At 36.2% G+C, this 15,607-nt stretch overlaps 1 long non-coding RNA gene and 1 pseudogene across 1 annotated transcript; both read left to right on the top strand.

The window, feature by feature from the left end:
• Nucleotides 1–1,496: 1,496 nt before the first annotated feature.
• LOC140631482 (uncharacterized) lies at nt 1,497–14,530 on the top strand. The gene is made up of 3 exons (XR_012029029.1): nt 1,497–1,616; nt 13,413–13,604; nt 14,192–14,530. It is a non-coding gene; the product is annotated as an uncharacterized lncRNA (long non-coding RNA).
• On the top strand, nt 6,937–7,786 carry LOC140631653 (ubiquitin-conjugating enzyme E2 N-like; annotated as a pseudogene).
• Nucleotides 14,531–15,607: the final 1,077 nt, after the last annotated feature.

A 15,607-nucleotide genomic window follows, 5' to 3' on the forward strand; every position in this document is an offset into this window, starting at 1 on the left:
GTAGAAACCTTCCACATTGCATCAATCTCAAGATTGTCTTTTGCCACTTGAACATAGACCATTAAACCCAAATTGTTAGCTACTAAAGACGATGAGCCTCTAGTGCTTCCATTCTTCTTTGGATTTGTACTTTTTTATTATTTTCTCTTTTTTCCCGCTGGTTCAGCCATGTATTTTAAAAGATGCATTTTATATCCTAGAAAAAAATTTAGATATTCTATACTGGGATGGCTTCTCTGGAATCTAGACTGCCTTAATGCCAAAAATAGTTTCCTCTGTCCAGGCAGGATCTTTATGTTGCAAAGGAGGAGACTGAGGTTCAAATAGGTTAAACTTATGTGTCCATAGAACTCTGTGTGCTTGCCCTACAGACTATATGATCTGTCATGACAGATTGATGGAAAAACTAATGTGAAATTCCCAAGCAAGTGTTTTGAACTTAAATAAGTTTAGTAAATACAGTTAATGAAAATTAAAGAGGTTTATTAGCAAAGAAATCTCAGCCTTTAATATATTAAGTGTGTACTGTGAGTCTTTAATGGAATAAAATATGTAGTTTTTGCTAAACTCTTTTGACCACACAACTCTTATCCAAGGGAGAATCTCCAGCATCTGTAATGCCATAGAATACATCTTGGGAAATGTTGCTCTAAAATAGTCAAATGTATCCCTCTCCTTGAAGCATCAAAAGTTTTGGAAACTCTAGAGAAAGATGAAAAAGAGTCTTTAAACTTTATGGTAATGATAATAACAAACATCAAAAACAGGTACCCAGCTTGATGCTTCTCATCATGCAGATTTGTTTTCAAATGATTACTCCAATATTCACAACTAGCCTCAAAGGGCTTACCATCAAGGGCATTCAAAAGACTGTCACAGTCTATAATTGACTTACTTTCTGAGGGGGATTCTCTAATTTCCTAGTATATGAACAGCATTGTTGGCACAAGTGAAGCCTCAGGAAGACATTAAAAAGGGTAACACTCAGGGGCATCTGGGTGGCTCAGTAAGTTAAACATCTTTGCTTGGATTGTGATCTCAGGATCCTGGAATCAAGCTCTGCGGAGAGCTAGCTTCTCCTCTCTCTGTATTCTCTCCCTCTCACTCTGTGCTTGCTCTCAGTCTCTCTCAAGTAAATAAATAAAATCTTTAAAAAAGATAACCCTTACTGGGAAATAAACATTGAGTGATGCTAAAGTCCTAAGTGGTGTCACCAAAAGGTATACACAAAAATGTTGACAGTGAATATCATTGGGTGGTTGGATTATGAATAATTGTTATTTTTTCCTTTAACTTATCTGTGTTTAAAAGAATTCAATGATATTATGTATTATTTTTAGAATTTAGAAAAGCAGTTTTGAAAAAGGAATTTTGTAATGACTTAAAAGGACAAATAAGTTTTAAAAATTGAGGAATTTGATTCTCAGAGAGGAAAGTAACTTTTTCAAAGCATATAGTATGTCAGAAGTCAAATTGGGTTTCTTACTTCCCTGACTAGGACCCTCCTCAGAATACTGCACATTACCCTACAGTCACTGAGAGTGAGCTACTGGCAGGACCGTCCCTCCTCAGGAAAGGAGTCCTCCAAAAAGGATAAACATGCATCTTCTGGGCAGGTGGGTCCCTCTCCCTCTCTGGACAAATGGGAAGGCTGTACTGACAATTCTATGGATTCTCTTGCCTGTACTTCAAGATTTGCTAATGTTTTTCTCACTAGGGCAGTACCATGAAAAGAGGAGGAAGGGCTTCCTGTAAGAGTGTGGGAGAATTAGTCTCTCTCAAGTAACCATCCTGTGATTCATGAAGCATTGTTGTTGCTGTTTTATTCCAGCCAGTTTATTGCTGTTGAGCACCCCCAGAAGACATGGAGAAAGAATATCACTTTGCTTCCTCTCTAGGGATGAATGACTAGAACCACCTAATGTGAAAGTTTGGGGAATCTTTCACTGCTGAGGTTGGGAGATTGGGAGGTCTGTGGTGATTCTGGAACTCATTTTACAAAATAGACAATGAAGTAATTGATGCACTGTTTTCAATTAAAATTGCATTTTTGTGGTTTTTTTCTTGTGAAAATAAAAGCTTGGAAGGATGATGGTATAACACTGGAGAAAGGGTGTTGGAACCTCACCCACCTGTATTTGCCTTCCTTTACAACTTGAGCAGTAAAAGTTGGGAAGTGGGGGATGAAACAAGGACTGGGAACAGATATCCTTCTCACAGTGACATGGAATCGTAAGAAGCACGTAGAAAGCCTTGGTACCAACATCTTAATTTTTTTTTTATATGGGGAAACCAAATTCTACCGATGAAGAAATGTTAAGTATTTAACTGTTTATTGAGTCCTTTAAAGCTCTTCAGAGTGTCTATGGGTTCCTTGTACTAGTTCCACGTACTTTCTTATTCTTCCATTAAAAACTGCTTTATCTCAAGCACTGACAATAAAATACAATCAAAGCTTGAAAAAAATAAGTAAAGCATCTAGTATGTACTAGATACTGTGCTAGGCATTGAAGGTAGAGCAGAAAACAGTATAGCTGAATCCCTGCCTTCTGCAATCTAGAGACCCAAAGAGGTGAAATGACAAAACAAACCCTGAACCAGAATCCACATCTCTTAGGTCCCAATTGGTAATCTTTCTTACATTTCCATCTAATATATTTTAGGTACTTAAGATTTTCTTTATGATTTTAGACAACTCACTAAACATATAAGCTTCATTTTTACTAACGTACAAAAGTAAACTTGTATGTTTATTCATTCAATTATTTATTTACCAAATATTTACTGAGAATTCTCTATATCCCAGGCATAAAGCTCACTGGATTCACAGGATAGAGCCTTTTTACTGAGAGCGAATTTACATGTCAGCAATGCTCTCCAAATAGTAACCAAAAGGTAGCTGGAAATTCAAGGGTTGGCTGTATTTTCTTTTTGCCATTCAAGGTTGACTTTCATCCTAGGGACCTGAAATCCAACTTGGATTTCCTCTTCCCTTTTCCTTCTCTCTCTCTGTTTTTTTTTTTTTTTTTTTTTTTAAGATTTTATTTATTCATTAATGAGAGACAGAGAGAGAGGCAGGGACACAGGCAGAGGGAGAAGCAGGCTCCACACAGGGAGCCCGATGTGGGACTCGATCCTGGGACTTCAGGATCACACCCTGAGCCGAAGGCAGGCGCTAAACCGCTGAGCCCCAGGGATTGCCTCTCTCTTTTTCCTATCCACCCACCAATCTCCTTTTCTTTCCTTCCATCCTTTTACCTTCCTCCTTTCCTTCCTTTCTTTCTCCTTCCCTCTCTTCTTTGTATCCACCATCTTTACACTTGAAGTGTAAACCTTAACGCCAGTGAATTCATTTGTAGGAAGAGATTTAAAATCCTAAAGCTGAACACTTTCATTGTCACAGGCAGTATATCGTTGCTTTGTAGCTTCTACAAATTGTAACTTTTATTTATTGTTCCTAAATAAGAAAGAACTTCTAGGTTTCAAGATTTTATTTAATATAGGGGACATGAATACTGGATTATATTCACTACTATATCAGGAAAACATGTTACTGGCATTAACCCCCAAATGGGCAAGGGCAAGAGGGAGAAAAAGGAAAAATACAGGGTGACATGATTGATTTTTGACAAGTCCAGATAAAAAGGAAGAAAAAATACCCATCCTTATCAAGGTAAAAAAAGTACTGGCCCTTATCAGGGCAATAGTGTTATCTCCCAAAGTATACAAGAATTTCCAATATTAACTAACCTGTACCCTTCAAAGACGTTTTCTCATAGCTAAAGAATCACATTCATGTTGGCAGCTGAGTTGTAAGGGCAAGAATGTGGTTTCTTGGATCATTGCCTCATCAGAATGGAGAAAATATAGAAATAAGTGGTGCTCATCTGTTTGTTTTTTCCGTTTACTTGCATGTAATTTTTTCTTTCAATTTTCAGGTTAATGAAAAGTAGTAACTTGAAGTTAGCAAGAGTTTATGGACTTGTTGCTTAACACTGCATAACAGCCCTTTCAGCGTCTTTTTTTCAATAAGTAAACAAGATGAATTTGCATAGTTTTTGAAGATCACTATTATAGCAGCTCAGAGACTGACCATCCCATTGAGATATTCTTTCTGTTAATTAATCTGGGAGCTCTCTTAGCCACTCTACATTCATTCACTGTACGTGTGTGTGTTTCAGCAGACACTGGGAGCCTTCAGCAAGTAGAGTTGATGGCAATATGGTCTAATTGGTGAAAAAAGCAAATCCTGGCTGGAGAAGCACAAAGCTGGCTTACTTTCTTTGCAGGATATTCGTGCTGCCAGGACTTGCTTCTCTTAGGGCTAGAGGCACTCTCCTCAAGACCAAGTGCATGTCATTTAATGCATTTTTGTATAGGTAGAAAAAAATGATAATTCCTTTAGTTCCCTTCTATCCCAGAGCAGGAAGATTATAAACAAGATGGTAGACTGAGAAGAAAATTATTCTACAGAAAGTCCCACTTAATACTCCATTTCACCATGTTTTTATTCTTTTACTTAATGTTTATACTTCTGTTTCCTCTTCTACAACACTGTGGTATCATATTGTAAATGCAAAGTTTTTTGCAGAGTGCCACAGGTAAGTGCTTAGTATCTCTTAGTCATAATTACTATTATTGGACTACTGTTGCCACTACTCCATAATGCTACTACTGCCAGTATTTCTATAATTACTGCTCTGGGTCATCTCAGTATTGTGTTTGTACACCTTGCAAGTACAATATTATTTCAAATTTCATGGAAATATGATGTTTAAGAAGTCTGTCTTTAACAAAAAACTCAGTTCATACTGGCTTAAAAAAACTTAAGAGAGTTACATGGCTAGTAATACAGTGAGCTAAATAACCTGAAATCTTCCCACTGTAAACCAAAAGAAATGCTGGGTAAATTTTTTTCAGAAGATTTTAAACTATCAATTCAAGTTGAAAAATAGTTTTGGACTATTAATATTATCTGTATATTATTATAGATTAGTTTTGATATTTGTGTTTTTTCAGGAAATGGTCCGTTTCTTCTACACTGTCAAATTTTTTGTGTGTAGAGTTGCTCAAAGTATCCCTTTATCCTTTTACTCTCTATAGGGTCTCTGAATATAGAAAATATAGGATATTTTCTCTTTCATTCCTTATAGTAATTTTTGTCTTCTTTCTTCTTTTGGTCAGTTTTGCTACAGGTTAATTTGTATTTTCTTGATCTTTTTACATAACAAGACTTTGATTGTTTTGACTTTCTCTATTGTTTTTTGGCTTGTCTATTTTCAATTTTATGGACTTCTGCTTTTATGTTTATGATTTCTTTCATTCTGCTTATGTTGAGTTTATTTTCTTCTCCGTTTTCTAGTTTAATGTCCTTTCTGTAAGCATTTGAAGCCAAAATTTCCCTTGAAGCACTGCTTTAATCATCATGAAAATTTTGCTATGTTGTGCTTTATTTTTGTTCAGTTTAAAATATTTTCTAATTTTTCTGAGAGCTCTTTGATGCATGGATTCATATAGAAGGGTGCTGTTTAATTTCCAAGTGTTTGGAGATTTCCTATTATCTTTCTATTATTATTTACATTTTAATTCTATTATACTGAGAGAATATACTTTGCATGATTTTAATTGTTTTAAATTGTTAAGGTTTGCATCTTGATGAATATGCCACATGCACTTGAAAAGAATATGCATTTTGCTGTTGGTGGTGAAATGTTCTAAAAATTTCAGTGAGATCCATTTAGTTGATGGAGTTGTTCAGTTCATCTATAACTTTGCTGATTTTCCATTAGTTCTGTCCACTACTGAGAGAGAAAAGTTAAAGTCTCCAGATATAGTTGTTGATTTGCTCATTTTTGTCTTTAATTCCATCAGTTTTGCTTCATGCATTTTGAAGCTCTATTAAAGGTGCAAATATATTTAGGAGTATTATGTCTTCTTAGTGAAATGTACATTTTATCATTATGTGATGCCCCTCGTCATCTCTGGTGACTTATTTTACTCTGCAGTTTTCTTCATTTGATATTAATACAGCTACTTCAGCCTTCTTTGGATTGAGTTTGCATAGAATCTCCTTTTCTATTCTTTCACTTTTAACCTGCCCATATCATTACATTTAAAGTAAGTTTCTTAGAGACAGAATATACTTGGATCATTTAAAAAAACTTTTGTTGTTGTTGTTAGTTTTGACAATCTGACAATCTGTCTTTTTTCTGATAATCTCTGTCTTTTAGCTAGCATTTCTCAGCTAAGGATGCTTTTGACACTTCTCCTACAGTGTGACAATCAAAAATGTCTTCACATATTGACAAATCTCCCTTCTTCTTTCTCTTAATCTGTCTCTGTGTCATGTGTTTATTTGCCAGATACTTCTTGGTGGGAAAAATACTCCCAATTGAGAGCCATTGCCCTAGGGATTTCAATACGCATCCATGGTACATTGGTTATAGTCTACCTTACCAGTGCATTTCCTGGAAAATGTAAGAACCTTATAACTTGATTTCATTTTCCCTGTCCTACCTTTTGTGCTATTGTTATCATGTATTTTAATGTATATGTTCTAAATTTTAAAAGACATTGTAGTCATTGTTGCTTTAAATAGTATTCTTTTATATTTATCCACATGTGCTTTTTCAGTGCTTTTTTCCCAGTGCTTTTCTTTTCCTTCAATTTTCTATTTCTAGCCAAGGAAATTTCCCATCTGCCTAAGGAATTCCTTTTAGTATTTATTTCAATGGTGTGTTGCTGGCAAAGTAGTCTCTTTATTTTTGTTGAAAGGAAATATTTTCACTGGCAATTCTAGTTAGGCTGGTTTTTTTCTGTCACCACTTTAGAGATGTCATTACATTGTCTTCTGACTTCAGTGGAATGTCAGTTTGAGTTCTACAAGAAGGAAACACCAACACAGGATTAAAAGTGCAACAGATTTATTGGGGGGAAATGCCCATGAAAGATAAAATGAGGAGAGGAGAAATTCTGACACTCATGAAAGAAGAGAAAGAAAGAAAGAAAGGAATGGGTCAGAAGAGACTCATATTGTAGAATAGTTCTGAGAAATGCTTGGCCAGGCCAATGAAGATCTCCTGAGCCAAGGCTATTAGAGAACTCTTCTGTCTACTGAAATGACCTGATTCTAATAACTCCATTTTGCTCATTCGTTGGCTGGAAGAAGCCCAGAGGAAATGTGACATGACATGAAGATTTTATTGGATCCAAAAGTGTATTAGCTGTCCATCAGATATGCTTGTTGCAGTAGGAACTCTTTTTTAAAAAAATTAAATTCAATTTAATTGAGAGTCAAGACCAGAGGCCAAACTTCGAATCTGACAGGATAGCCGGGCTGCCCCACAGGATTATCAAGGAAACCCAGTGTTTGCTAGCAGAACCAGTTCCTGCATTAAAGCAGAACCAGATGAGAGCAAGGCCTGTTATTTTCATGTGGTCTTTGCTGGTCCCCAGGACTTCCCTTTTGAGGGAGGGACTTTTAAACTTGAACTATTCCTTCCAGAAGAACACCCGATGGCAGCCCCTAAAGTATATTTCATGACCAAAAATTTGTCATCCTAATGTAGACAAGTTGGAAAGAATATGTTTAGATATTTTGAAAGATAAGTGGTCCCCAGCACTGCAGATCCACACAGTTCTGCTCTCAATCCAGGCTTTGGTAAATGCTCCCAATCCAGATTATCCATCAGCAAGTGATTTAGCAGAGCAGTGTAAGACCAACGAAGCCCAAGCCCTAGAAACAGCTAAAGTATGGACTAGGCTATATGCCATGAATAATATTTAAAATCGATCTAATCAAGTGTGCATCACTTCTGTTCTGCCAAGACTTCTTCATTTTTGTTTGCATTTAATGGACACAGTCTTAGAAACATTATAGGATAAAAGTCCAGACATCTTCAGTCTTTTGGTGATTAAATGCACATTAGCAAATCTATGTCTTATCCTGATTCACTGTTGTAAAGCATGAGCAGAGGCTAGAAGTACCATCTGGATTGTTGTGAAACATTTAAAAGCAGTGGCTGCCTTCTGCTTTATTCATTTCTCCCATTATGGTTTAAGGATAAAGCACTATGAATGAAGATAGTTGTCAGGGTTAGCTACAGGGGTGTGGATGTTTTTCTTCCTTTCTTTCTTTCTTTCTTTCTTTCTTTCTTTCTTTCTTTCTTTCTTTCTTTCTTTCTTTCTTCTCTTTCTTTCTTTCTTTCCTTTTTTCTTTCTTTCTTTCTTTCTTTCTTTCTTTCTTTCTTTCTTTCTTTCTTCTTTCTTTCTTTTTCTTTCTTTCTTTCTTTCTTTCTTTCTTTCTTTCTTTCTTTCTTTCTTTCTTTCTCTTTCTTTTTCTTTTTTAGGGTAGAGGTAGTTTTATTTTATGGCGACCCAATTGCTTTGGTTAAAATAAGCAGTTTTTTGGAATATGCTCTCTAACCAAGTCTAACTTTATTTAGACACTGTAGATGGAGGCCTGATTGTTTGAGCCAAAATAAAGAATACAGCCCTCACTAATAACATTGTGACTTTGCTGTTGAATGTAGAATCCCTCCTTCAAGAAAAAGCTTGTAACCATTTTGTATGGTTTGTCTGGAAACTTCTGTAAGTCTTATGTTTTAGTAAAGTATTTTTTGTTATTCTAAAAAAATAAAATAAATTCAAGTCAATTTAATTAACATATGTTGTATTATTAGTTTCAGAGGTAGAATTTAGTGATTCATCAGTTGCATACAACACTCAGTGCTCATTACTTCAAGTGCTCTCCTTAATGCCCATCAACCATTTACCTCTTCCTTCCACCCATCTCCACTCCAACAACCCTCAGTTTGTTTCCTAGAATTAAGAGTCTCTTATGATTTGCCTTCCTCTCTGTTTTCATCTTATTTTATTTTTCCTTCCCTTCTCTTTTGTTCATCTGTTTTGTTTCTTAAATTCCACCAATTCATCTGTTTATCTGACTTATTTTGCTTAGCATAATTCCCTCTAGTTCCATCCATGTCACTACAATTGGCAAGATTGCATTCTTTTTGATGGCTGAGTAATATTCCATTGTGTATATATATTCCATTGTATGTATATTTATACATATACATACATATATATAATACATAAATGTATATTACAATACAGAAATGTATGTATATATATATATACACACATACAATGGAATATACATTGTGTGTATATATATACATACATTGGAATATATATATATATACACATATATATCACATTTCTTTATCCATTCATCCCTCAGTGGACATCACTGGGGTGAATATACCCCTTCAAATTACTATGTTTGTATCCTTTGGATAAATACCTAGTAGTACAATTGCTGGATTGTAGGGTAGCTTTATTTTTAACTTTTTGAGGAAACTCCATATTGTTTTCCATAGTACCTATACCAGTTCACAGCTCCTTATTTGATGAGACATTTGCAAATATCTTCTCCCATTCTTTTGATTGTCTTTTCATTTTGTTGACTCTCCTTTGCTGTGCAAAAGCTTTTTATCTTGATGAAGTCCCAATAGTTCATTTTTGCTTTTGTTTCTCCTGCTTTTTGCTGCATCTGAATTCAAAGAGGTGGCTGCCTGTGTTCTTTAGGATTTTGATGGATTCCTGTCTTACATTTAAGTCTTTCATCCATGTTGAGTCTATTTTTGTGTATGGCATGAGGAAATGGTCTAGTTTCATTCTTCTGCATGTGGCTGTCCAATTTTCCCAACACCGCTTGTTGAAGAGACTTTTTTCCATTAGATATTGCTTCCTGCTTTGTCAAAGATTAGTTGACCATAAAGTTGTGTATCCATTTCTGGGTTCTCTATTCTGTTCCATTGATCAGTGTGTCTGTTTTTATGCCAGTACCATACGGTCTTGATGATAACATCTTTATAATATAGCTTGAAGTCCAGAATTGTGATGCCACCAACTTTGGTTTTCTTTTTCAACATTCCTTTGGCTATTCAGGGTCTTTTCTGGTTCCACACAAATTTTAGGATTGTTTGTTCCAGCTCTGTGAAAAATGTTGATGGTATTTTGACAGAAATTGCACTGAATGTGTAGATTGCTCTAAGTAGCATAGACATTTTAAAGATATTTGTTCTTCCAATCCATGAGCACGGATTGTTTTTCCATTTCTTTATGTCATCCTCAATTTTTTAAATAAATGTTCTATACTTTTCAGAGTACAGATCCTTTACCTCTTTGCTTAGGTTTATTCCTTTGAATAGGTTTATACCTATTCCTTAGGTTATTCCTAGGTATTTTGTGGTTTGGGGTGCAATTGTAAGTGGGATCAATTCCTTGATTTTTCTTTCTTCGGTCTCAGTGTATAGAAATGCAACTGATTTCTTTTTTTTTAATAATTTTTAAAAATTTTTATTTATTTATGATAGAGAGAGAGAGAGAGAGGCAGAGGGAGAAGCAGGCTCCATGCACCGGGAGCCCGATGTGGGATTCGATCCCGGGTCTCCAGGATCTCGCCCTGGGCCAAAGGCAGGCGCCAAACCACTGCGCCACCCAGGGATCCCTGCAACTGATTTCTGAGCATTGATTTTATATCCTGTGACTTTGCTGAATTCTTGTATCAGTTCTAGCAGTTTTTGGGTGGAATCTTTTGGGTTTTCTGGATAGAGTATCATGTCATCTGCAACAGGATCTCTTGGAAGATCTGCGGGGCACACTTCCATGGCTATCACATATAATTTCTTTTGAAAAGTATTTATCTGTTATTCTTATTAATAATATTGTAAAAAATAATCTACATATCCCATTTCATACAGTTCCAGTACAGTTATAGGATAAATTCCTAGGTCAGAGATATATGCATTTTTAATTTTGGTAGACACTGCAAAAATGTTCTTCTTAGAGATTGTACCAGTTTACACTTCCACCACCAACATATGAAAATGTGTATTTTATTTAAAAAATGAAAGTGTGTATTTTACAGCACCATTGCCAATATGGTGTGTTAATTTTGCAGGCTTGTGAGCACAGGAGTGGCATGATCAGAGTCTTGATTAATGAATAAGAATGTTAATTCAGTGACAATTTGATAGATGGGTCGGAAAAGACCAAGGATAAAGTTTACTTACCTCATAGTTTTGTTTCTGTTTCTAGTGACCTACTGAGTAAACGCTAACTGTATTCATGCTTAAAACATTCTCCAACTGTTTCTATCAGGCTTTTTTTTTTAAGACCTGGAATGTGGATGGCTTGAAGTCCTTTCATGGGCTCAGTACAGATGTTAGGAGATTTTTTTTTGAAGATTTTATTTATTTATTCATGAGAGACACACAGAGAGAAGCAGAAACATAGGCAGAGGGAGAAGCAGGCTCCCTTTGGGGAGCCTGATGCAAGACTCAATCTCAGAACCTCAGGATTATGCCCTGAGCCAAAGGCAGATGTTCAAGCACTGAGCCACCCAGTTGTCCCAATGTTAGGAGATTTTTTATGGCTGCAGTATAATGCATCTGTTTTTCACACCAATCTCAGCTTCTGAGTCAGGAAGAGCTAGATTTGTGATTCAAGAATAGAAGGAACAGAGATGGCTGTAATTTCTCCTTAGGGCTGTAGCAGAGGAGAAAATCTGGGGACAGTAAAGAACATGAGATGATATCTCTGTTAAGAAGAAATCTGTTCCTGCCTCATTCTTGGCCCAAACAGCTGAAAGCCTGATAAAACAATATTGCATGTTAGTTTCAGGAATGTAACTCAGCCATTTCAGTGTTTCCTTTCTGGGTCTCTGTGGACTTCTAACCCTCACTTTAACAGTAAGGCTATATTATCCTCATTTTCTCCTGCCATCACTCGGCTGTTTTCCTTTCTCCTGGGTCCAGTGAGTCATTTCCTCAAGTCTTCCCTGGTTTGGCTTCAACAATTTAGGATAATCATCAAGAGCTGCCCTTTTTTCCCCTTCAGGCTTGAATTCCTCTCACTGTTAGAGACCCTTTGCATCCCAGTGTCTGAGGTGGGTGGTTCCATCTAATATCCTTCCTTAAATCTTAGTGTGTGTGCTAGAGAGCCTGACAGACAGATCATGTGAAAAAGGTAACAAAATGAATGTTTCAAGGGGAGGTGAGGGGAGAGAGAGAGACTGACTCATGCATCATCCAAGTTGTTGATATGAATGCACTATTAAAATATTTAAACTATTGGAAATTTCCTTCAGAATAACATGAAAACATTCAATTCTTTGTGAGAAACTAGATGTGACTTTCTGTTCTGTCTCCCAAGTAACTGTATCCCTTAATTGTTAAGCACTGAGTCTTGAAGTGAGACAGGACCTGGGTTCAAATACTGACACTACCACCTTCTCCCTGTATAACCATTGGCAAATTATTTGACTTGCATGTGTTTTTGTTTCCTTATCTGAAAAAAAAAAAGGAGAGCATGATAGTATTCATCACACAGGACTGGTGGAACAATTTAATGAGGAAAATCACAGGAAGTGCTCCATAATTGGCAGCCATTGTTAACTGTCATTCCTAATTTAATTTATGCCTGCTATTCATATGATTTCCTGGGATGTTCACATGGTATTTAATAAACAACTAGGTCCAGATCAGGTATCAATAAACTACAGTCTACTAGTCAAGCCTCATCCACACTCTGTTTTTGTAAATAAAGCTTTATTGGAATATAGCCATATCTGTTTGTATATATGTTGTCTATGGCTGCATTTGCTGTATAATGGCAGAATTGAGTAAGTGTGACAGAGATTATATGATCCTCAATGCCAAAAATATTTACTAGTTGGCCCTTAATAGAAACAGTTTGCCAATCCCTGGTCTACAGAGTCATATTTTAATGATTTAAAGTATATAAATAGGGCAGTCCGGGTGGCTCAGCGGTTTAGTGCCACCTTCAGCCCAGGGCCTGATCCTGGAGAGTTGGAGTCCCACATCCGGCTCCCTGTGTGGAGCCTGCTTCTCCCTCTGCCTATGTCTCTGCCTCTCTCTCTCTGTGTCTCTCATGAGTAAGTAAATAAAATATTTTTAAAAATAATAAAATAAAGTATATAAATAGTTATGGGCAAATTTGTAATTCTGTGTCTCAGTTTCTCTAACTGAAAAATGCATATGTTAAATAAGATGACTCTTAAATAGGATCTTTCTAGAACTATTCAGTTATCATTGTAATTCTAGGAGTCTGGGATTTTGTAATTGGTATGCTCTTTCTGGTGTATTCTTCTGTAAACCATAAGGAGAAATAAAAAGCAGAAAACAAGCCTCAGTAACTTAGATGTCAAATATTGTGGTAAATCATGAGAGATTATTTGTTCCAGAGAGGGAGATGGCAGTTTTGTGAGACTTAAATTTTTTTCTCTGGCTAGATGCAGAAAATCTTGATAATCACTGCACCTTTTACTGGATGATATAACAATTTTCCTAATTCTTTGGCTTTTTTTTTTTTTTTTTTTTCAGAATCATTCTTTCTGTCTCTCTACTGCCTGTCCTCCATACCATTTTCTTTTCCCGGTTGGCTTCTGCCTTTTTGTCTTCCTCCAGCATGACCCCTTTCTCCAGTGGTTTCTCAGCTCTCTGTTCTCCACCCTCTCCTTCCTTCAAATGTGATGGAGGTAGAAGCAGATTGTCAAGTCTCCCAGCCATCCTCAGGTAGGATAACTGTACTGCTGCTGGATAGCTTGAGGCCTGAGTTTCAAGCAGTTGGGTGGGGGTGGGGGGGACATGGACAAATGAGTCATATGAACAGGAAGATACCACCAACTGGTAATCTATGTCCTCTGAAATTTAGGATTGAGAAGCAAGGAAGGTTGCAGGAGTTTCATAATTTCCAGTGGGTACCTGGGGAAGAGCCTTAGACCATGAGTCAGGATATTCTTTTTTTTTTAAGATTTTTTTTTTTTATTTGTTCATGAGAGACACACAGAGAGAGGCAGAGACATAGGCAGAGGGAGAAGCAGGCTCCCTGAAGGAAGCCCAATGCAGGACTTGATCCCAGGACCCCAGGATCACTCTCTGAACTGAAGGCAGATGCTTAACCATTGAGCCACCCACAGGTCCCAAGTCAGGACATTTTGTTTCAGCTCTGCCATGAACTAAGTGCAGTATATTTGAGCTGGTCTTTTATCTTCCAAAATTTGGATACAACATGAAATAAGATTATTATTCAGTGTAAGCACTGAGTTGCTATTCAGATCTTGGAGAAAGGAATTACTTTCATTCTGAGGTTTTATTTTTAGGAACCAAATCAAAGATGTAAGCAAGAGGGTGATAATGATGATGGATGATGATGATGATGATGATGATGATGATGATGGCAATGCAGAGGAGATGGAAAAAGATGATCCTTTAACGCAAGTATGGGGGTCAAAGAAGCTGCTTATTTCTGAGACTTTGCCTTTGCATTTCTGTAGGAGACAAAGGAAAATGAAGTTTCTCTTCAGACTTTTGTTAGTCCCTTGGTCACCCAGATTTTACATTTTTGAAGTGGTATAATTTTAAGGGAACAAAACTCTTCCTCTTTATATACCACCATCCTTATTCTTTAATAAATGCATATTGGGTTTCTTTTGGTAAGAAAGGCCTACATTAAGATGAAAATATAACATCTGAAAAATTTATTGCCCACCATGAAAACACTAGCTCTAATTACTTCACAAATTTTATTCTAATCATTTAGCAAGACCTAACAGAATGGAATATAAGACTGAACTATTTTAAAAGGGACAGGGGAGCTAGAAAAGTCAAAATTATCATGGTTTGGAATACGAGTTACTTCTAAGAAGTTATGGAGATGTTTGGGAACCAGGTGGAAGGTTAAGACTTCAGGAAGCCTGGAGTGAGGATATGAAGAATAATCCATGGAAAGTGGGAGGTATTATAGGGAGAAATGAAAATGATCTTAGCACCATTTGATATAATGGTATAACAATGTTATAGTAAAGGCCAATAATGCAAGAAATGAGAGTCTTCCAACAATTCAAACATTCCCCTATATATGCACACATACAGTGTGCATACTTGCATGCACAAGTACACATACACACTGCATTTCATTGATTCCATGACTCATATTGTTTTGTAGTTGAACATCTCTGAAACTGAGATGCATCTTACAGTCATTGGGTATTATGCTTTAGTTGGTAGCATTTTTTTCCCCTCATTACAGGTAGATAAAGAAATTGTGCATATTAAAATCTACAGTATCTTCAACCTTGTCTGTGTGAGAGAGAGAGAGAGAAAATGAAACTGTCTCATCCAAGAAATGTCTGAAAGAATGCATTGACTACTTATTTTATTACTTTAGTGATTGTTATTATCTTAGATTTTTGGACCATTTTTAAATGTATAATTAAATTGCATTAATTTTGTTTTCACAATATTGTGCAACCATCCCCACTATTTATTCCCAAAACTTTTCCTCACTTCAAACAGAACTCTGTAATTATTAAGCAATAACCTTTATTCCCCTAGGTCCTGGAAATCGTATGTATGTAGGTAGATAAGTATTTTGAAGTATAATTAACATAGAGTATTATAGTAAAACATAATGGTGTGCAACATAATGATTCAATGGTTCTGTACATTACACACTGCTTATCAAATAAATGTAGCTACCATCTGTCATCAAAAAACATTATGATAATCTTGCTGAC

Source organism: Canis lupus, chromosome 4, assembly GCF_048164855.1.
Source record: "Canis lupus baileyi chromosome 4, mCanLup2.hap1, whole genome shotgun sequence".
NCBI classification, from domain to species: domain Eukaryota; kingdom Metazoa; phylum Chordata; class Mammalia; order Carnivora; family Canidae; genus Canis; species Canis lupus.